Source organism: Sceloporus occidentalis, unplaced genomic scaffold (assembly GCF_023333645.1).
Source record: "Sceloporus occidentalis isolate IW3139 unplaced genomic scaffold, rSceOcc1.0.p SCAF_1, whole genome shotgun sequence".
Taxonomy (NCBI): domain Eukaryota; kingdom Metazoa; phylum Chordata; class Lepidosauria; order Squamata; family Phrynosomatidae; genus Sceloporus; species Sceloporus occidentalis.
In genome coordinates, this window is record NW_028316981.1 from 138,348,717 (window position 1) to 138,370,429 (window position 21,713).

The window sequence follows — 21,713 nt, forward strand, 5'->3', positions numbered from 1 at the left end:
GTGTCGGTACCGAGACTGGAGGATGGAGGTTGTTGCAACCCTTCAGGAAACTCTTCACCAGAGGGTCCCTGAAAAAAGAAGGTTTGCCATCGAACTTAAAATGAGAACAGATGGCAGAAAGATAACACTTGATGGAGGTGAGACACAGCCCAGAATCCAAAAGTGTCATCAGGAACTCCAACACCACCAGTGTCGAAACTAAGGATGAAGAGAGGTCTCTGCGAGAGTCCATGACTGTGGTATTGTCTGTCAGCAGCAGTACTACCTTGTTGAAGAGGTTCACCTTGAAGGCTCTCAAGGCCTTTCCCACTGCCAGCATCTCGAGGGCATTGATGTGGAGAGTTCGTTCATCCAGAGACCACTTGTCTTTGATGAAGAGGCCTGACATGGGGGCACCCCAACCCTCCATGGAAGCACCAGTGGTCAGGGTGACCTGAGGTTGAGGAGGAGAAAAAGGCATGCCAACGCAAACATTCTGTGAGTCGAACCACCAGTGGAGCGAGCAGGAGACTGGCCTTGGGACTGTGAGCCACTTGGACAGGGAGTCCGTCACTGCGATGAAGACCAACAGGAACCATGAGTGGAGGGGTCGGAACGGTAGTCTTGCCCATGGAGTCACGAAGGTCGTGGAGGCCATGTGTCCCAAGGCTATTTGGACCTTGCTGGCCCTCACTTGCCTGTGAGCGAGGCAGGTCCTGACCACAGTGCAGAGTGTCTGGAAATGGTCCTGAGGGAGATAGGCCACACAGTCTTTGGAGTTGAGGATGGTGCCGATGAACTTGATCCATCTGTTTGGGGTGAGATGGGACTTGTCCCAATTCACGACAAGCCTGAGGGAGGAGAGGAGCAACAGGCAAAGTCGACATCTCTTTGCAATTCATTCACAGAGGGGGCAGCGAGGAGCCATTCGTCCAGGCACGGGAAGAGTCTGGAGCCTTGTTGGTGAAGATAGGTCACAATTTGAGCCATGCACTTGGTGAAGACTCTCGGAGTTGTAGGGAAGGACGTTTTAATGGTACATGTCGGGACTGACGGCAAAGGACAGAAACCTCCGGTGACTCTCCCGGATCCCCATGTGGAAATACGCGTCCTTCAGGTCGATCGTTGTGAACCAGAGGTCCTGGCGTAATAAGGGCAGAATAGAACCAAGAGTTACCATACGGAATTGACGGTAGACCAAATAGGAGTTGAGAAGTCTCAACTCTAAGATTGGTCTAATGCCCCCATCGGTCTTGGGAACCGTGAAGTATCTGGAGAAGAAGGATCAATGGGTGAAATAGTGCCCTTTGCTAAAAGAGTGTGTACTTCGTCGAGAAGAGTGTCGAGGTGTGTGTGTGGAAACAACAGCTTCAGTTGGAGGGAGCTCTTTGAACTCGAGGGCATAACCCCTACAGACGATGTCAAGAACCCAAGAGTTGGAAGTCACAGTGGCCCAGGTGTTGGAAAAGGGCCTCAAAATGTTGAGGAAGGAGGAGCTGGAGGAGACGACACACAGCCACCCTTCAGGACCTATTCTTGCCCTGGTCGGTATCTTGCTTTCAGTAGTTCTTCCTGTACCTAGATGGGGGCTGGCAGCAGCCAGAAGAAGAAGAGGACTGGGATGGGTAACGCTGCCTCTGGTGCTCCTGCTGTTGGTATGGGCGGTCCTGTTGAAAAGGCCTCTGGCCCTGGACATACCACTGGTGCTGACCTCCAAACCGCCTGCGGGAAGAAGACTGTGAAGGCGTGGACATACCATGCTTCTTAGCTGCGACCTTCATTCTGTATTTGAAACTGAGGCGCTCATCCGTCTCCCAGTTGAACAGGCCAGCCTCATTGAAGGGCATGTCCTCAATAGTAGCCTTCACGGTCGGGTTCAGCTCTGGCAATCAAAGCCACGCATGCCTCCTCAAGGCTATGGCCGAAGCTGGTGTATGATGGGCATGATGAGGCATGGAGCTGACCGGTACCGACGGGTCCCGTCTGGATTCAGAGGAGGAGGCATGCTCCTTAGAGGCCGACTGGGAGCCCTCAGGAGTCTTAGTGCGCACCTCCTTGGCATGGGAAGAGCCATGAGGAGAACCATCTCCCGAATCAAAAGGCCTCTTCTTGGAGGATTTGGAGCTCGATTTCTTTAGGGAGCTCGTATCCTTTGCATGGGCTGAAACCTTCTTGGAGCCTGAGTCCTTGTGTTTAGTCTAGTCCTTCTTAGATGACTTGGACTTTTTGAGTGCTCCTTCAGACCCAGCATCCCCTCTTGGGACAGTGGAACTTGGCTCAGTGGAAGAGCTCTGGGCCACAGTGGCCGACGCCGCAGGTACCGACTGATGCGGCTGGTGCAGAAACGGAGTGGGAGGCTGACGGAGGCAGGAGAGCCTGTTGGTACAGGGCAGCCTTAAGGTGGGAGTCCTGACTTTTCCTCACCTACAGAGTCAGAGACTTGCAGAGAGCGCAGGTCTTTGGGTTGTGGGCCTCCCCAAGGCAGAGAAGACAAGAAGAGTGTGGGTCCTGGCCAGGAATCTTACCCCCGCAGATGGTGCACTTCTTAAAAGGAGCTGGACACATCATGTAGCCAAATCACAATCCAAATCATAGTCGTTCAAGCACACAAGAATGGTCAACAAAACACGAGGCGATCAGATCGAGAATGGTCAAACAGTCCGAGGTCAAGAATCTCCAGTGAGACAAGCAGAAGTCACAGAAGCGAAGTTCCTAACGCAGCTAACGCGGCGGAAAGAAGGAACTAGGGAAAGAGTGGGAATGCAGGGGACTTATAAGGGATGGGTGGAGCTACCGCCAAAAAGTTGCAAAGTTAACTTTGCCCAGTGATTCTAGAAGTTTTCCGAGCAGCACTGCGCAGGCACAATACAACCCATTTCTATGATTCGCTGAGACCACAAAGAAGAAATATATACAGTCGGCCCTTCTTATACACGGATTCAAGCATACACGGTTTGAAAATATTCCAAAAAAGTATAAATTTACCTTGATTTTCCATTTTTATAAGGGACACCATTTTGCTATGTCATTATATTTAATGGGACTTGAGCATACATGGATTTTGTTATACACGGGGGATCTTGGAACCAAACCCCAGCGTATAACAAGAGTCCACTGTATATATAAATACAAACAGGAAAAATGGGTACATGTAGTAGAATTACATTTCAAAGGCTCACATCTTTTGCTTTAAATAAAAGGAAGGTGGGAGTATGTCAGTGAGATACAAAACCAACCCCAATTACAACAGCTATTCACAAAATATCCTGAAAGCTCTTTTATTTTGTTTTTCCCATCACTCTTTTCTTTCCTCCTCAGAAACATCCAAGAGTGCATTTCCATCTCACAGAGGCCTCTCCACCTGTGTCTCCAACCCATATAAAATACCCATAAAATGCAGCTTTAAATAAGAATAGTGCCAACACTCTGACAAGGAGGAGTAAATGAGATGGATGGAAAGTTGAAAGAAAGCGGGAGACACTTGCTGGGGCAATGGAAAAATTGAGTATTTCTGCAACTGCCAAGTCAGAAGCCAAAGGCTATCAGTATTTCTGTACCAAATCTGAGAGGAGTCTATAGAAGCATTGAGTTGGAAGGGACCACAAGAGCCATCTAATCAAACCCCCTGCCATGCAGAAATGCACAACTAGAACAACCTTAAAAGATGTCCATCCAATCAGTTTAAAACCCTCCAAACATAGAGAGTCCATCACCCTCCAAGGTAATTCATCCCACTATTGAACGGCTCTTATAGTAACCTAATGTTTGGTAGAATCTCTTTTCTTGTAATTTTAATACATTGATTCATGACCCAGCCACCTCCCACTCCGAACCCTATTTTAGAACCAACTAAGGCCTGCTGTGACGATTTTAACAACTTCTTCGCAGATAAAATCTCTCGGATAAGGGCTGATCTTGACACTGGCATTTTAACAGAAACAACAGAAGAGGCGTCCAGAGCTTCCGTGGACTCTATTAAACTGGATCACTTTGAGTTTGTACATACCGATGAAGTGGACAAGCTTCTTGGAAGTGTTAAGAAGACAACGTGCTCTCTCAATCCCTGTCCTTCTTGGCTGACTGGCCAGGGTGGCGATGCTGTAACATCACTATTACAACGGATAATCAATGCATCCTTCAGGGAGGGTAAATTTCCATCGAGCTTAAAACTAGCAATAGTTAAACCGCTGCTCAAGAAACCCTCCCTGGACCCCCTGGTGAGAAATAACTATAGACCAGTCTCATTACTGCCATTTTTAGGTAAGGTGATCGAGAGAGCGGTCACTTTCCAAATCCAAGCAGTTTTGGATGAAACCGATTATCTGGACCCATTTCAAACTGGCTTCAGAGCGGGATATGCCATGGTCACTTTGGTCAATGATCTCCGTCTGGCCATTGACAGGGGAAGTGTAGCCTTGTTGGTGCTCTTGGACATCTCAGTGGCTTTCGATACCATTGACCACAGTATCCTTCTGGAACGCCTGAGGGAGTTGGGCATCGGGGGCACTGTGCTCCAGTGGTTCCGTTTCTATCTCTCGAGCAGATTCCAGATGGTGCAGTTGGGGGACACTTGCTCCTCTAAGAGGGAACTGACATCTGGTGTCCCTCAGAGAGCGATTCTGTCCCCCAATTTAACATTTACATGAAACCGCTGGGAGAGATCATTCGAAGACACGGGGTGCAGTGTTATCAGTATGCTGATGACACCCAAATATGCTTCTCTGTGTCTCTGACTGATGCAGTGACCAAGGATGGCATCTCTCCTCTAAATTCCTGTCTGGAGTCGGTAATAGGCTGGATGAGGGAAAACAAACTCAGACTGAATCCAGAGAAAACGGAAGTACTTGTGATAGGTTCCCCAGGTCTGGGTAAGGAAATTTATCAACCTGTCCTGGATGAGGTCACACTTCCCCTAAAGGATGAAGTTCACAGTTTAGGAGTACTTCTGGACTCGTCTCTGCAGTTGACATCTCAAGTAGATGCGACAGTCAGAAGTGCTTGCTATCAACTTCTGTTGATACGCCAACTGTGACCCTACCTGGGCCAAAGGGACCTTGAAACAGTGGTACATGCTCTGGTAACCTCTCGTTTAGATTTCTGTAATGCGCTCTACATGGGGCTACCCTTGTACCAAGCCCGGAAGCTTCAGTTAGTACAAAACATGGCAGCCAGATTGGTCACCGGTGCATCTAGGTTTGACCATATAACACCTATCTTGAAAGATCTTCACGGGCTGCCTATTTGCTTCCGAGCACAATACAAGGTGTTGGTTATTACCTATAAAGCCCTACATGGCTTGGGCCCGAGTTACTTGAGGGACCGCATCTCCTCATATGATCCGCCCCACACACTCAGAACATCCGGGAAGAATCTGTTGGAAACACCATCTTCCAAATATGTTTCCACATCCCAGATGGCCTTTTTGATAGCCGCCCCGCGGATCTGGAATAGTCTTCCTGAGGAGCTCCGTCTTACGACCCCCTGGATACATTTAAAAAAGACTTAAAACCATTCTCTTTTGTTAAGCTTTCCCCCCTGAAGAATAAAGATTTTCACGCTGATTGCTATCGATTCTCTGCCTTACCCTGGATATGTATGTTATATGATTGTGTATTAATAGAGGTTGTATTCTTGAATTGTTTTATATTTTTATAACAGTTTTTGTAATGGTTTTTATAGTCTGTAACCCCGCTTCGATCCAATGGGAGAGGCGGGGAAACATAAATAAAATGTATTATTATTATTATTAGTAGTAGTAGTAGTCCCTGAAGCAGCAGAAAACAATCTGGCTCCATTTTCTGCACAACATCCATTCAGATGTTTAAAGGTAGCCCTTTCTTTTCTCCCCAACTCCACCTGGGGCCAGCCCTTTCTTCTCTTCAATTTGGGAATGAAAATTGAGGTTGTACAGGGAAATGGAAGGTATGGTGATAATAGGATGAAACTTTATTACAGAAGATGGTGGGATCGATGTCTGAAAGCGATCCTACCTTCAGTTCACTCTGTTACCCAAAATAGGATGGGGAGCTTATCAACCACAACACAGAACCTTACTTTGCTCCTCTGCAATGCCAAGTCGGTGAAAAACAAGTCACATATCATCTATGACCTCCTTGTGGACGAAAAAGCCTGCCTCACAGAGATCTGGCTGGGAGAGGATGGTGCCATCACTTGGAATCAAGCCCTCCCAGCCGGGTACTCTGTCATTGAGCAAGTAAGGGAAAGTGGGCGAGGAGGCGGGGTGGCTCTAGTTTATAGAGAAAATCTCACCTTGACCAGTATACCTGTCCAAAAGATGGACCGCTTCGAGTGTATGTACCTAAGCTTGAAAACCAGGGATAGTATAGGGATTCTGTTGGTATACCGTCCACCCCGTTGCTTAACAGACTCCCTATCTGAGCTGACACAGCTGATCTCGGAGTTACTGTTGGAGTCACCTAGGCTTTTAGTCCTGGGCGACTTCAACATCCCACTCGAGATCAGATTAACAGGTGCGGCTCAGGAATTCATGGAATCCATGACAGCCATGGGCCTCTCCCAATTGGTCATCGGGCCAACACATTCTGTGGGTCATACTCTTGATGCGGTCTTCTGTACAGAACAGGAATATCCATGGGCAGAGGTAGTTAATACCTCTGCACTATCATGGACAGATCATTTCCTGGTCAGGGCTGAACTAAAAGCCACTGTCTGTCTCCCCAGGGTTGGAGGACCTATTAGAATGGTCTGACCTCGAAGGCTAATGGAACCAACTGGATTCCAGAAAGCCCTAGAGGGTTTGTTGGTTGATAATGCCAGTGATTCTGTCGATGCTCTGGTGAACACATGGAACACTGATCTTACCAGGGCTACTGACACAATCACTCCCAAATGTCTTCCTACCTGCTTTGAATCGAAAGCCCTGGTATACCAGAGAGCTGAAGAATGTGAATCGGGTGGGATGACTAGAGCGCAAATGGTGCTCAACTGGACTGTTATCTGAAAGAACATGCCATAAGAAACTTCTTTATTCTTATTGAAAGGCAATAAAAGCAACAAGGAGATCCTCCTCGTCTGCTCACATTGCATCTGCAAAGTCTCATCCGGCAGGGCTGTTTAGGGTGGTGAGGGAACAGACAGTGATGCCATCTACCCAGAACCCTCTACTTAACCCGGCAACAGTCTGCTGTGATGCATTTAACAACTACTTTGCAGGTAAAATCTCTCAGATAAGAGCCCACCTGGACGTCAATGTTGGGGCAAAATCAACTGATGAGGTGTCCAGTCAATCCGTTTATGAGAGTAGACTGGGTCAATTTGAGCTTGTGAGTACTGATGATGAGGACATGATGAGGACATGATCCTTGGAAAGGTGAGGAAGACAACTTGCCCTCTCGACCCCTGCCCATCATGGCTGGCCATCCAGGGGGGTGATGCCTTGATAGAATTTCTTAGACATGTCTTCAGTGCATCCCTTAGGGAAGGTTATGTACCATCTGCCTTAAAGGAAGCGGTTGTTAGACAGCTTCTGAAAAAATCTTCCCTGGACCCCCTGGACATGAAAAATTATAGGCCTGTTTCCCATCTGCCATTTTGAGTAAGTTGATTGAGAGGTCTGTCGTTCTTCAGCTCCAAGTCGTCTTGGATGAAGCCGATTTTCTAGATCCATTTCAAACTGGCTTCAAGACGGGATATGGGGTGGAGATTCCCATGGTCGCCTTAACTGATGACCTGCGTCTAAGCATCGACAGAGGAAGCATGACCCTGCTGGTGCTATTAGACCTCTCAGCAGCATTTGACACAATAGACCATGACATCCTCTAGGAACACCTGAGAGAGCTAGGAATTGGAGGTACAGCTTTGTAGTGGTTCTGTTCCTTCCTCTCAGGTAGATTCCAGAGGATGATGCTCGGGACAGTTGCTCTTCAAAAACAGAGCTTAATTGTGGCGTCCCTTAGGGTGCCATCCTGTCCCCGATGTTATTCAACATCTATATGAAGCCATTGGGAGAAATCATCAATAGACATGGATGCTGATGACACCCAAATATATTTCTCCATGTCTCAGTCATCAGCAACGACGACAGATGGCATTTCTCCCCTCAATCAATGTCTTGCAGAAGTAATGGACTGGATGAGGGAAAACAAGCTCAAGCAGAATCCAGACAAAACGGAGGTACTTATGGTAGGGGTTCCCAAACCAGGTATCATGCAGGGACGTAGCTAGGATTTTTGGAAGGGGGGGTCCAGACTAAGTGCCACCATTATAATGGGGCTTGAGTGTGGCGGCGCAGCAGCACACACCATTCATTTTTCTAATGGAAGGGGGGGGGGTCCGGACCCCAAGAACCCCCCCCCCCCGGCTACATCCCTGTATCGGGCTGCAACCTCCAGTCCTAGAGGGGCTCACACTCCCTTCAAAGGACTGTGTTCGCAGCTTAGGGGTGCTTCTCGACTTGTCGCTTCAAATGAGAAATCAGTTGAATCCAATGGTCAAGAGTGCCTTTTATCAGCTCTGGCCGATACATCAGCTGCGCCCTTTCCTGGAGCCAGGCGACCTCGAAACTGTAGTACACGCGCTGGTAACCTCAAGACTTGTTTTTTGCATTGCGCTCTACATGGTCCAGAAACTTCAACTGGTACAGAATATGGCAGCTATACTGATTACAGGAACAACTAGGAGTGACCTTATTACACCAATATTGAAATCACTCCACTAGCTGCCTATTAGTTTCCGGGCACAGTACAAAGTATTGGTCATTACCTTTAAAGCCCTCCATGGCCTGGGCTCAACCTATTTAAGGGATCATCTCCTTCCGTATAATCCGCCCCATGCACTCAGATCCTCTGGGAGGAATTTGTTGCAGTCCACAAAGACCAGATTGACAGCAACCTCCCAGAGGACTTTTTCTGCGACCGCTCCCACTTTATTTGACGAAATCTGTCAAATTACCAACCTAGAGAGCTTCAAGAAAGGTGTCAAGATGAATCTCTTCCGGCAGGCCTTCCCGGAATAGAACCCGGACACGTAAAGATCCCCCCACAGACATATATAAGTGAAGACTCTGCCCACCGTTATTCTATTATTGTACTATTGTTTTTAGATTTTATTGTCTGTAATTTTAATGGATAGAATTGTTTAATCCTTTTTTAAGGGGTGGCAGAAACTGTATATATTGTTGTATTTTTAAAGGTTGTACGCCACTTTGATTGTGGTAACAAAAAGCGGGATATAAATAAAAGTTTTATTATTTATTATTTATATCTATCATAACACCTCTCAGACTTTTCTTCTCCAACCTAAACATACCTGCTTACTAAGCTGTTCCTTATAAAGCTTGCTTTCCAGACCTTTCATCATCTTGGTTGCCTTTCTCTGGACATTGTGCAGCTTGTCAACATCCTTCTTGAATTGTATTGCACAGAAATGGGCACAGTATTCCAGATGATATCTGAATAAAGTAGAATAGAGTGGTATTATCACTTCCTTTGACCTGGACTTGATCTGGACACTATGGCGGAATACAGACTGCCCCTTTGAGGTGGCCTGCAGCCGCTCCTTTCCCTTCCAGATTGGGGCCTGCGCATCCACAGCGGCAGCCCCAAGGGCCCCAATCTGCCGTTTCTCCAGGCCCTGGGGAAGCAGCAAAACGCCGCTTCTCTGTGGCCTGGAAAGGGATGTCCTTGGGGCTTCATGCCCCAAGGACATCCCAACAGCTGCAGGGAAGGGGAGAAAGGGGCCTCTTGGCCCCTTTCTGTTCTGCATCGCTGGCGTGGCTGTTTAAAAGCCATGTCAGCGATACGCATGACAAAAAGGAGCTCCATTTTGGAGCTTCTTCCCGTGACGCTGAATGGGCGCCCCAAGCGCCCTGCAGCATTGCGGGGAAGTCATGCCTGCGCTGCGCTGTTTGCCTGCGGCACGGCCATGACATCATAATGGCAGCGCCCATGTATACAGGCCGCCGCCATTATCACGCCACCACGATGTGCTAAGGTTGTGGGGCGTGCGGTGGCATCGCCCTCGGGCAACCCTAGCACATATCCAGGCCGGCGCAAAGTGCCGGTCTGGATAGGACCTATATTCCTGTTGATGCAGCCCAGAATTGCATTGGCTTTTTTGCTGCTGCATCACACTGTTGACTCATGTTTACCTTTTCATCTACTAACACCCCTAGAATCTTTTTGCATGTACTGCTTTCAAGCCAGGTGTCACCCATTCTATATTTGTGTGTGTCATTTTTCTTGCCTTGATGTAGTACTTTACATTTATCCCTACTGAAAATTATTTTATTAGTATTTTATTAGTTCTCCAATCTGTCAAGGCCATTTTGAATTCTGTTTCTGTCCCTAGAGTCATTAGTTACCCCACATCCCAAATCTGATGATATCCGCGAATCTGATATGTATGCCTTCTATTCCATCCTCTCAACCTCTCTCTCTCTCTCTCTCTCTCTCTCTCTCTCTCTCACACACACACACACACAGTTAAACATCAGCCCAAAGACAGACCCTTGAGCACCAAACATGTCACTTCACTCCAGAATGAAGAGCAACCACTGGTAAACATTCTCTGAGTAAAGTCCACAGACCTACCTAAATGCAACACTGTCTACCCCATAGTTTAGCTTACCTACAAGAATATCAGCCTTACTGAAATCAAGATAAGTTACATCTCTAGCATTCTCTGATCTACAAAGCTTGTAACTCTATAAAAAAGAGGTAAGATTAGTCTGGCATGACTTGTTTTTGAGAAATCCATAGTGACTTTTAGTAATAATGGCATTTCTTTCTGAGTGCTTACAGATTGTCTGTTTAATGATCTACTTTAGATTTTTTCCTGGTATCAATGTCAAACACCTGTCAGTAGTTGCTCAGGTCCTTTTGTTTTGTTTTGTTTTTGTTTTGCCCTTTTGAAAGATGGGAGCAACTTTTGCTCTCCTCCTTTCCACTGGGATCTCTCCTGACTTTCAGGGATTCTGCAACTATAGGACAGGAAGGTTTACTAGCAGGGTGCGCCCTGCTGTAGGGCAGAGTGAGTCAGCCTCCTCTGGTAACAGATGCTGAGCAGTACAGAACATAAACAGCTGCATGTGCCACTTGACCTGCTCTGTAACCTCACAGAGCTTCCCTGCTTCCTTCAAGTGTAATAAAGGATGCTGTTCTCTCATCAGTATTAAGCAAGATCTAGTTGTCAATCCGCATACGTGTATGTGTATTCCACCCGGCACAGACAACATGGACCCTTTCGCACTTCACTGTTACAGCACTATGATTCCATCACTTTAACAGCCATGGCAGCATCCTGTGGAATCCTAAAATTGGCAGTGGAAGGATGAGCCTTTGGGATCCTTAGCCAGAGAATTCTCCTCTGGTGCTTCCAAGCAAACTACAAAAGACTCCAGCTTTCCATAGGAGGCAGCCATGGCCATCAAAGTGGAATCATACTGCTCTATGATGTACTATGAAAGAACCCTGAGTATTAAAATTAGAGTTATGTATCATTTTTTTAAAAAATTAGGCTTTTAGTGTGAAATCACAACTCAGCTAAAAGCTATGACAACAATACTGATTTTTTCAATAGCTGTACTATTGAATAGAGCCCTGGTGGCACAGTGGTTAAATGCCTGCACTGCAACCACTCACTCACAAACCATAAAGCTGAGAGTTCACTACCAGTCCAGAGGCTCAAGCTTGACTTAGGCTTGCATCCTTCTGAGGTCACTTAATTGTTGGGGGCAATTAGCTTACACTTTGTAAACTGCTTAGGGAGTGCTAAAGTGCACTGATAAGCAGTATAGAAATGTACTTGCTATTGCTGTATCACAAATAGTTTTCAGTGCTACTTCCCCCCCACCCCCTATCCTGTTCCATACTCTTACTCTCTTTGGTAAGTCCCAACTAGAATAGTGAGTCAACACATAAGTAAATTGCATTAATCTAATAGATCTACTCTAGTCAGGACTAACAACAGAATTTAGGCCATTATACTACCACCTAATGCTCTAAATGTAATCTGGAAAAAGTGAATATAGGAGAAGTGTACATTCAATAATACTTGTCCATCCGCCTCAAAAAAAAAGAAGAAAAAGAAGAAAGAAAGAGAAAAGAAAAGAAAAGAAAAGAAAAGAAGAAGATGAGAAAAAAGAAAAGAAAAGAAGCATTCCATGTCTCAAAAAATTATTGGGAATGTTCAGTGTTAATTGGCTAGGGAAGCATATATGTTTGAGCTGACCAAAACCACTCACAGAATGCCAAAACCGAGCCAAGAAATCTATTAAGAACAGTTTCTGGGCATGGGCAGAGTGCCCTGTGTACTCATAGCATCAGCCTTTTAAACATTCCATTACGAAGAAGTGCATCCAAAGAGGATCGAATCATCATCATCATCATCATCATCATCATCATCATCATCATCATCATCACCTCTTTCTTTTTTTAAAGGAAGAAAGAGAGGAAAGAAGGAATAGCAGGAAATTTCTTCCAGACTTGCACATTCCTGTATCCAATACAAGCGTATAACTAGTTGCAACTAAGGCATTAGTTGGCTTTTCTGGTGTCCTGAGAGATCACATCCAGTTTATTACAACAGCACTTGAAATGTGAAGATTGCCTCAGGTAAATTTGAAAGATCTTGGGAGGTCTGGAAATGGCACAAACCACAAACAGTCTTGCAGATTCTATTATCTCTTATGTACACAATTTAGCCCATTTTCCTCCCTCTGTCATCAGTATGTGCTCCTGCATTCCTTGTCTCACTTCATTTGACAAAAGCACAGCCATTCTTCAGCTCACTGTCCCTTGAAAAACTGAGGCAAGAGGGCTCTATCTAAACACAGGATAGTAGGAATTCAGTGTTTTGGATGGGCCCTAACAAATGACAGAGTGATGCTCCTGAGTGCATTTGTGAACAGCGGAAGAAGAGGTAACATCAGTCCTACAAGAGGGTTTGTGCATATGCATATACATGTACTCCTTTCAGCACACAGCATTGGCCCTACCATTATGCACTATGAAATATCTGCCTCAGGCAGCAAATGTAAGGGTCTCACAGAAAGGCAGGTAATTTTTAGATTGATTTGCTGTTGTATTTTTACTAACAGTGAGGGACAGAGATGCTTGGGGGATTTTCAGTCTCAATGCCACATTGGCAAGCACAGGGGGCATGTTCTTCTCTGCCTCAGGCAGCAAAATGTCTGGGGGCAAACCAGTAACTGTGGATCAGAGGAATCTTTGTAGTGTGTTCCCTGTTTGACAACCTCTGAAGGAGGATCCAATCACCTTGAGAGCTTAGGACTTTGCTTCAACTGGTAATAAAGGCATCACGCCACTGATAATCATATTTTGTTGCAGTAAAAAAATGGAAATGCTGTTGCTGTGTGTCTGCAAGTGATTTCTGACTTATGGTGATCCTAAAGCAAAAAATATAATTGGGATTTTCTTGGCAAGATTTGTACAGGATAGGTTTCCATGGCCTTCTTTTGAAGTTGAGAGAGTGTGACTTGCCCAAGGTCATCCAGTGGGTGTTCACAGCCAAGGAAGAATTTGAATGCTGGTCTCCAACAGACCTAGTTCAGCACTTAGACCACTATGCCATTCTGATTCTAAAATAATGTATGTGTATGTGCCTTCAAATCGCCCGTCAACTTAAGGCAATCCCCTGAATTTCATAGGGTAGAAAACCCTAAATTGAAACATGGGCAGAGGATCACACAAGGACAACTCTGACTGGGCTTTGCAACTAGCAAACACCACAGTCAGGTGTGCTCAGTCCAAAAAGTCATAGAAACAGTGGTAAAGGACACTGGGTTTAAGAGGAAACACCCCCCCCCCCTTTCTGCTCTTTTTCTGCCGCTCTGCTTTTCTTCTTCCCTCCCCTCCTCTCCTGGCCCAGCCTTCAGTCTTTTGATTTTCTTTTTGCCTCTGCCCGGTGAAATTACTTGTACTTCATTACAGAGCTGGATTCAAAAGGGAAGAGAGGAACACTCATCACAAAGCTCTTAGTCAAGGGCTTTTTAAATCCAAAGGAGTAAAAAGTCAACATGTTGATACAGATATAATAAAAGGCCCGTGCAAAACTAGTCAACATATGCAATAGAGGAGAAAATACTCAGGACTGTGCCATCACCCTCCCAACACCCACACATTTAGGTGAATGTCCCCTGTGTGTACATAAGCAGTACAAAGCTTGTAGCATCAGAGCTATAGTTCTGTGAGCTGTGCAAAGAAAACTGATGCCCACAGCCATAGAACAGGAGTTGGGAAAGAAATTCTGGGCCACAGAACACATATACTTCCCAAGACTGATTTGGGTCCCCCCCCCCCTCTCTCTCACACACACATTCTTGTTGCTGTTAACTATCCTCTAGTTGGCCCCAACTCATGGCAACCTTGTGGATGAGACACCTCCAAGCCCCCCTGTCCTCCACTGCATTCATGCCCGTGACCTAAGAAAATGAGTCCAGCCATCCAGCATGCAGTCTTCCTTTTTTAATACTGCCTTCCACCTTTACTAGCATTATTGTATTTTCAAATGAGTCATGCCTTCTCATGTTGTGGCCAAAGTACAACAGCCTCAGTTTGATCATCTTGGCTTCCAAGAAGGATTCTGGTTTGATCTGTTTGAAGATCCATTTGTTTGTCTTTTTGACTGTCCATGGTATCCGCAACACTCTACTCCAGCACGCAAACACACACATATAACCACTCCCATCAGGGATGTAGCCAGGATTTTGGGAAAGGGGGGGGGGTGTCCAGACTAAGTGCCACCATTATAATGGGGCATGGGCACGGTGGTGAGGTGGCACACACCATTCATTGTATTTAACAGAAGGGGGGGTCCAGACCCCATGGATCTTGCTATCCATGGGACTCCTGAAACCAAACTCCAGCAGACACCAAGGGACCCCTGGACATCCAGGTCTTCTGACGTGGCCCATAAAACTTTTTTGGGCCCTCAGCTAAACATTTTGAGGTCAAAAACCATGGCTGCAGAGACAATTCTGATTTTCTATCTCAGCAGATGCATGCAAACATCTTCACAGAGGCTTAGATAAAATTATATGCTAGACTCCAAAGAGGTCTCAACTCTACTTCTGGCTGTCTTAGACCTCCTTGGTTGCACCCCTATAGCTTTCTTTCATAGGAAGAGTTGGTGAATAAATATTTCCTTTTGAGAATCTGTTGAATCAGAGCTTGAGTTTGCAGATCCCTGGAGCAAGGCCTGCTGCATCTCTCCTTGTTTGTATCTAGTCCACACACACCATCTGTTGCTATCTGGGGGATGCCCCTATTACCCCGATAAATACCTGGGAAATCGCCTGCACTTTCTTTCTAAGCTGCCAATGGGAGAAGAGGAAGTCAGTTTCATTGCTGTTCCCTTGTCAGTTTCCACTCAATTTCCTTTGCTGGTTCTCAGGCATTAGCTCAATACTGCAGAGTTCGTTCAGGCTGCAAACCCTGCAGGAGGAAGCATTGCTTGTTGGTTTTTTTTTTTGGGGGGGGGGGGCGTTGTTGTTACTGTTGCTGTTTCTGCTTTTGTTTTAAAGCACTGGAAATTAGTTTTAATTCTTATTGATCTTCAGTTCAGACAATGCCATGAAGCTCTGAATGGTGCCTACAACCCTCAGCCATGCCAGCAGCTACATTTAAAAACAGGGTGCATGTAATTTACGCAAACGAGAAGCTCTGCCACGTACTCCCTGCTGGGGAAAACCAATGCTGAGCTTTGAGCAAACCATTGATTTATTGTAAAAGCTTCCAGTGCTCTCTGCTAAACTACAGCACACTCTAGTGGACCCAGCATCCTCTGCAGTTGGCCACACAGCCGCAGTGGCAAATGGGGAAAGACTATTTCAGAGCCCTCTCCACCACCACCACCCACAATGCTTCTATGTCCAGAAATGGAAAATGCCATGTGGACAGTACCAACATGAGCACCATTCAGCAAGAGTCAGGGGCCACGGTTATTACCTGGGTGGAAGGTACAAGGGATAAGGAACTACATCAAGCTGTATTTCACTCAGGTTCTCATTTCCCCTCGCTTACATTTCTTTGATCCTGTTTCAACATCTGACTGTGAATTATTTTTAGGAGGCAATGGCATGAAAGTACACATTTGTGTGTACATTTTTCAACAAGTAAGAATTTCTGAGCACACTTTCTCACATGTGCACATTTTGCACACTTCTGCATCACTGACTATGGAAAGTAAAACATTTGTTCCAATTCAAGTTTAGTCTCAAGAGATCAAAAAATCAGTAAGTTCACTCTGAAATAAGAACTGAATTAGTTTCTCATCCATTGCTAACAAAAGTTACATCCAGTGATATGTGAATGGTGGCTTTGTGTCACCATTTTTGCCCCAGATCCCGAATAAAGGTTAAGAGAGAGAGAGAGACAGAAGTGCAATGCTTATCAACTAGGGTGATTGCCTGCACTGTGTGATGGAAAGAGAGAAGGGTATGCTTAGCAAAAAGTATGCTTCTTAAAGTGAATTATTAGTATTAACACAAATTTAATCTCATTTGGAGTTTGCAGAAACATGAACAAAAGGGTATTACAACTACTGAAGAATTAGATTGACACCACTTTAACTGCTATGACTGTATCCTACAGAATCCCAGGATTTGTAGTTTGAAGTACCAGACTTCTTTGACAGACTAGACTGAATACCTCATCACACTACAAATCCCAGGATTCTGTAGAATAAAGTCATGGCAGTTAAAATGGTGTCAAAATGCAGTGACTACATCCACAGTGAACAGTAAGGCCCATCCTACACAGACACTCATCATTCTCTATCTACCTACCTACCTACCTACCTACCTATCTATCTAGCGTAAGTATAAACAAGAGCTTAGTTTTCCAGATGATAACAGTGAGAGAAGAAAATGGTATTTTTCTGCACAAGACCTATCTTCATAAATCTTACTGATGGTACCTTCTACCAGATCAAACTCAGATATTTTTATAATGGACTAAAGGTGAAGAAAACAAAATCTGGCTTGGTGCTTCTAGCCCAGAAACACCAACCAGTTAGTTCTCCTCACTCTCAATGCCTATATTTCCTTCTCAGTCCCAACTGTGATCAGACCCAGTATACCTACTTCCCTTGAACATATGATAGGTAGAAACTCTGATGACAAATGGCTGTCCCTCTCCCTGGTCTTTTCAACCCCATAGCTTTTAGCTGCTGCACAAAAAAATAGGAGGCTAACCTGCTAGTAGGGTCTACTCACGAGAGACTGCCCTGCTTCTTTAACAGAGCATACTACTAATATACTATTAGTGCCATCTGCTGGGAAAGTTGTGCAATTGAATGGGAAAGTTCTTTTGCTGTTGCAGCTATTCCCTTGTGCCCCAGCTTCCACTTATGAGAAGCAAAAATAAATCATCAGCTATGCTCATACAAACTAGATACCTAGTTACCATTTTTAGGGGGGGGGAATCTAGAAGGGTTATCAAAAGAGCACTGATTCCAAAGGGACAGGAGCATAAAGTCTGCTGCATTAAACATGGCACAAAGTCCTCCAGTCTCTTAAAGACTGACACATTTATTTAGCTTTTGTCCAGGTGATGTGTAAATTGCTGTACTGATACAATTAAACTATACTGAAACAACCTCTAGTCTCTGCAACAAAACTGGAAATGGGACTGATTCCAAAGGCTGTGACAGCAGCTAGGAGATTTTTCAGAGAAAACAGCAGGGGAAGGGTAAGTAATTGGAACTCTGAACCAGATTCTCACCATGGCATGGGTGGCTACAATTTGGCAAACTGTGGAATCAAAATGGAGACAAAAGATCTACTGCTTACAGTACACCCTCCAAGTTTGGTAGAACAATTAAGTGTGAAGGATAAGACAGGGGCTATACAGACCGCCTTGAAAGAGTGGTCTGCAGCCACCCCTTTCTGCTGCTGAGGGATGCCGCAGCAGCCAAACTGCGCGGTGTCCCTCCACACCTAAAAGAACCCAGAAAACCCGGGTTCTTTTAGGAGCACGTGCCCAACGCCATGCGTGCGCCATTAGCACACTGTGGCACATCAGTGACATAAGCAAAGTGCAGTGACACATGGACGCACCCCTGTGTGGGTGGGGCCATGCGGTCATGGTGGCACCCATATGTCCTAGGGTTCGAGGGTGTGTGGTTGCTGCGCGCTCCTGAATCCTAGAATTGGCCCAAGGGCGTCGCTTCACAAAGGTATGTACCAGGCCACATTTACAGCTTTCCATGATCTTCACGGAAAACACATTTACCTACAAATTTATCCTGCAGTGGAAGGATCATTTTTAAACACTTAAAATATTCAAATAAAGATTTGTTGATATAGCCAAAGTAGATATGCTTAAGACCTTGCCTTTTTTCCAGAACTGAAATGCAACTGCATTTCACATCTCTGTATTTTTTTATACATTTACTTTTGCAACTGCATCTACATGTCTTTTTCTCCCTCTAGATGAGCTTAAATTTTTCTGTGTATTCACTTTCAAATCGCCTGCTGACTTATGGGGACCCCATGAATTTTATTGGGTTTGCTTATGCAAGGAATACTCAGATGTGGTTTTGCCAGTTCCTTCTTCTGAAATATAGCTTGTTTATCTGAAATTGTCCTTATGTCTTTTTTTAGCCTTCTCTGGACTTTTTTGTGTTCATTTCTTGTATTCCCCACCCATAGAAAAATGTTGGCCCCTTTGCTCTTTATTGCTGTACCTCAATGGCACAGAAGAGGCAAGTTTTTTTCTAGGATTATCAGAATCATGCAGTACTAAAACTGGCAGAAAGGACAAGAGTGCCTGTACTTAACTTGCAGTGTGTAGAGGGAAAGTATGATTTTGGAGTCATGCCAGCAAATAAAAAAGGAGTACAGTACTGCTTATTCTTACCTGCCCTGTTATACACAAAGTCTGCCCTTGAATCAGTGTGATTTTTGTTTTTGTTTTGAAACAAAGCAACTTCCAGATTCTAGTGGTGATTTTCTTCTACTTTATTAGGGCATTTCTATTACTGAACAATAGTCCAGTGGACAGTTGTGTGTAGGTCACAGCCAAATCAGTTTGTATTTGGAATAGCTCATGTTGAACAATTCTTTCTTTTTGGACATAGTGTTATTCTCTCTCACCCATCCAGCTCCATACCCATACCCATACCCATACTCACCACCACAATTCCTTTTGGTATTTATAATTTTGCAGAGTGTCAAGAGGTGCATCTATACTGTAGAAATAATGCAGTTTGACACCACTTTAACTGCTATGGTTCTATCCTACAGAATCCTGGGATTAGTAATTTTGTTAGGCACTAACACTCTTGGGCAGAAAAGGCTAAAGACCTTGTAAAACTACAAATCCCAGGATTCCATAGGATGAGCTACCACAGTTAAAATGGTGGCAAACTGCATTATTTCTACAGTATAGATGCTCCCAAGGTCAGAGTGTCTTGCAAGCTCAGGTTCAATCCCACAACTCATGTCGTAAAGTTGACTAGTTGACCTTCTCTCTCTTTCTCTCTCTGGCTAACCTACCTCACCAAGTTGTTGTGAGAATAAAACTACAATGGGGAGAAAACCATGTAGGCCACCTGAGGTGCTTATATGACAAATAGGATATATTTGAAACAAATAAAACAGGGGCAATCTGTTGCGAGCAATCACTGGCAGCCTTCAGATCTCTTCAGGTAGGGTCAAGGATTCTTGATAGTTCAGTTATGAACCTATTCAAATTTTTGAGGGTTAGGTCAACAAGCACGATCTTTTACTAGTTTTTTTTTTAAAAGAAAGGTTTTCTTGCCACTAGAGGTCTCCCTCAGAGAGCACTCTGTTTTAGGGGGAAGGAAGGGAAGATTCCTTCACTGTCTCCCCAAATTCCAGGAGAGAGTACTCTAACTATTATTCCCACTAGAAGGTTATGCAGCAGGATACTGAAGGATCTGAATAACTGATTAGTTAGCCACCCCACCCCACCAATATTTCCCTCCTTACTTACTTAATGTTTATATTCATATTCATATGAATATCATTTTACATTTTATATTTCTATCCATACACTGTAAGCCACTCTGAGTCCCACATTGGGAGAAAGGTGGGATTGGGACTCAACAGGGATTACAATGTAAGTTTAAGACAAAATTCAACTAAAACAATGTGTAATACAAAAGGTTTTTGTTAACAAATTAATTTTGTTAATTAATGGATGATTAACCATCCATTATGAAGCCTCCCCCTCCCTCCAGTCCATCTGCCTTGGTCCAGGCCTCGGAGGTAGAGAGGAACTGCTGGACCTCTTATCCTTTCCCTCCACCACTCCCTTCTCCTTCTGTGTCATGTCTTTTTAGATTGTAAGCCCGAGGGCAGGGAATCGTCTAACTAAAAGATTGTATGTACAGCGCTGTGTAAATTTACAGCGCTTCATAAATAAAGGTTAATAATAATAATAATAAATTACACAGACAGTACTGTTAAAAATTAATTTGAAGGCATTTAAAAACATGCATAGAACAGAAAGATCCAGAAACAATATTACTGATGAAAGTAGAGGGACCCATTTTAAAACACTTTTCAGCTCTTAAAAAAAGGAACCCCATCCCCCCCCCTCATTTAGGCAGTCTTAGGGGCCACATACAAACAGGTGGGAAATGATCCCCTGCTCTGAGCCATAGCTGTCATTTTAATAGACTTATTCCATTGAGTGGTCTATTGCATACCCACCGTCTGTCTATTAAATTGTTGCTGTTTGCCTTCAAGTAATTTCTGACTTATGTGACCCTATCATGGGGTTTTCTTGGCAAGATTTGCACAGAGGAGGTTTGCAATTTCCTTCTCCTCAGGCTAAGAGAGTGTGACTTGTTCAAGCGCACCCACTGAGTTTCCTGGCCAAGCTGGGAATGAAACCCTGGTCTCCAGAGTCATAGTCATGCTGGGTCTACTATCTATTAAAACCTTCCTCAAAAAGGGGGTTCAGGGATAGAAAAAGCCTGGCTCTCCAGACCAGTTTGAACTACAGCTTCCATAATCTTTTACATTTTGCCCATGCTATCTTCAGCTTCTGGGAGATTAAGTGAAAACCAGCATGAGAAGCCGCAGTTCACAAGCCTTGAATTATGATGGGTCATGATTTGGCACAAGAACTGACCCTGTGAGAAGCAGCTTGCCCTTTGGCAAGAGCTCCAGCCCTTACATACAGACAGCATTCACAGTGAAAACTAGACTTTACCAAAGTTTAGTGCAGCATCACAATATACACATTCAAGCCGAGAAGCCACATTTTCTTTCCTATGTCACTGAAGCCCAGACCATGTTTCCAATCCTTGAGCCTTTGGTGGTGCTAAAGACAAATGCCAGGCATTCCAAGACCATTACAGTTTGGGCTGCCAACTAATTGGCATCATGTTCTGGACAGTGGTCAGCCAGGAACAAGAGGAGACCCTTCTAAAAGATACAAATGTAATAATCCACAGGTATCATGGATATATCAGAATGCCCATTCCACCACAGCCTTGTTATGCAGAGCCCTGCTAAGCTGTCCAAAGTATTCAGCAGCTCTTGTTTATCCATATGCTTTGCCTTCAAAATATTTGGAGCAATGAGGCAATTCTAGATGTACAAAATAAGACTTCAAATGTGTTGATTTCCCAGTCAAAAACACAGCAACACACATGCTGTGCCTCCACAGCTGCAAGATGCTCCACACAATACTAATAAAATAGTGCACTTGATCTAGCCGAAAGGGGGTGGGAAAGTGTTACAAGCAAAATTACTCTGA

At 44.8% G+C, this 21,713-nt stretch overlaps 1 protein-coding gene across 3 annotated transcripts in view; it reads right to left on the minus strand.

The window, feature by feature from the left end:
• LOC149322298 (RNA binding protein fox-1 homolog 3) overlaps nucleotides 1-21,713 on the minus strand; it is a 545,247-nt gene that overhangs the window by 228,298 nt on the left and 295,236 nt on the right. Inside the window, exon 1 of one of the 3 annotated variants that reach the window (XM_089538996.1) lies at nucleotides 9,268-9,286. The exons of the other annotated variants lie outside the window; for them this stretch is intronic. The gene's annotated coding sequence lies outside the window, so the exon portion shown is untranslated. Of the gene's footprint in view, nucleotides 1-9,267; nucleotides 9,287-21,713 lie in introns of those variants that run through there. 3 annotated transcript variants of the gene reach the window in all.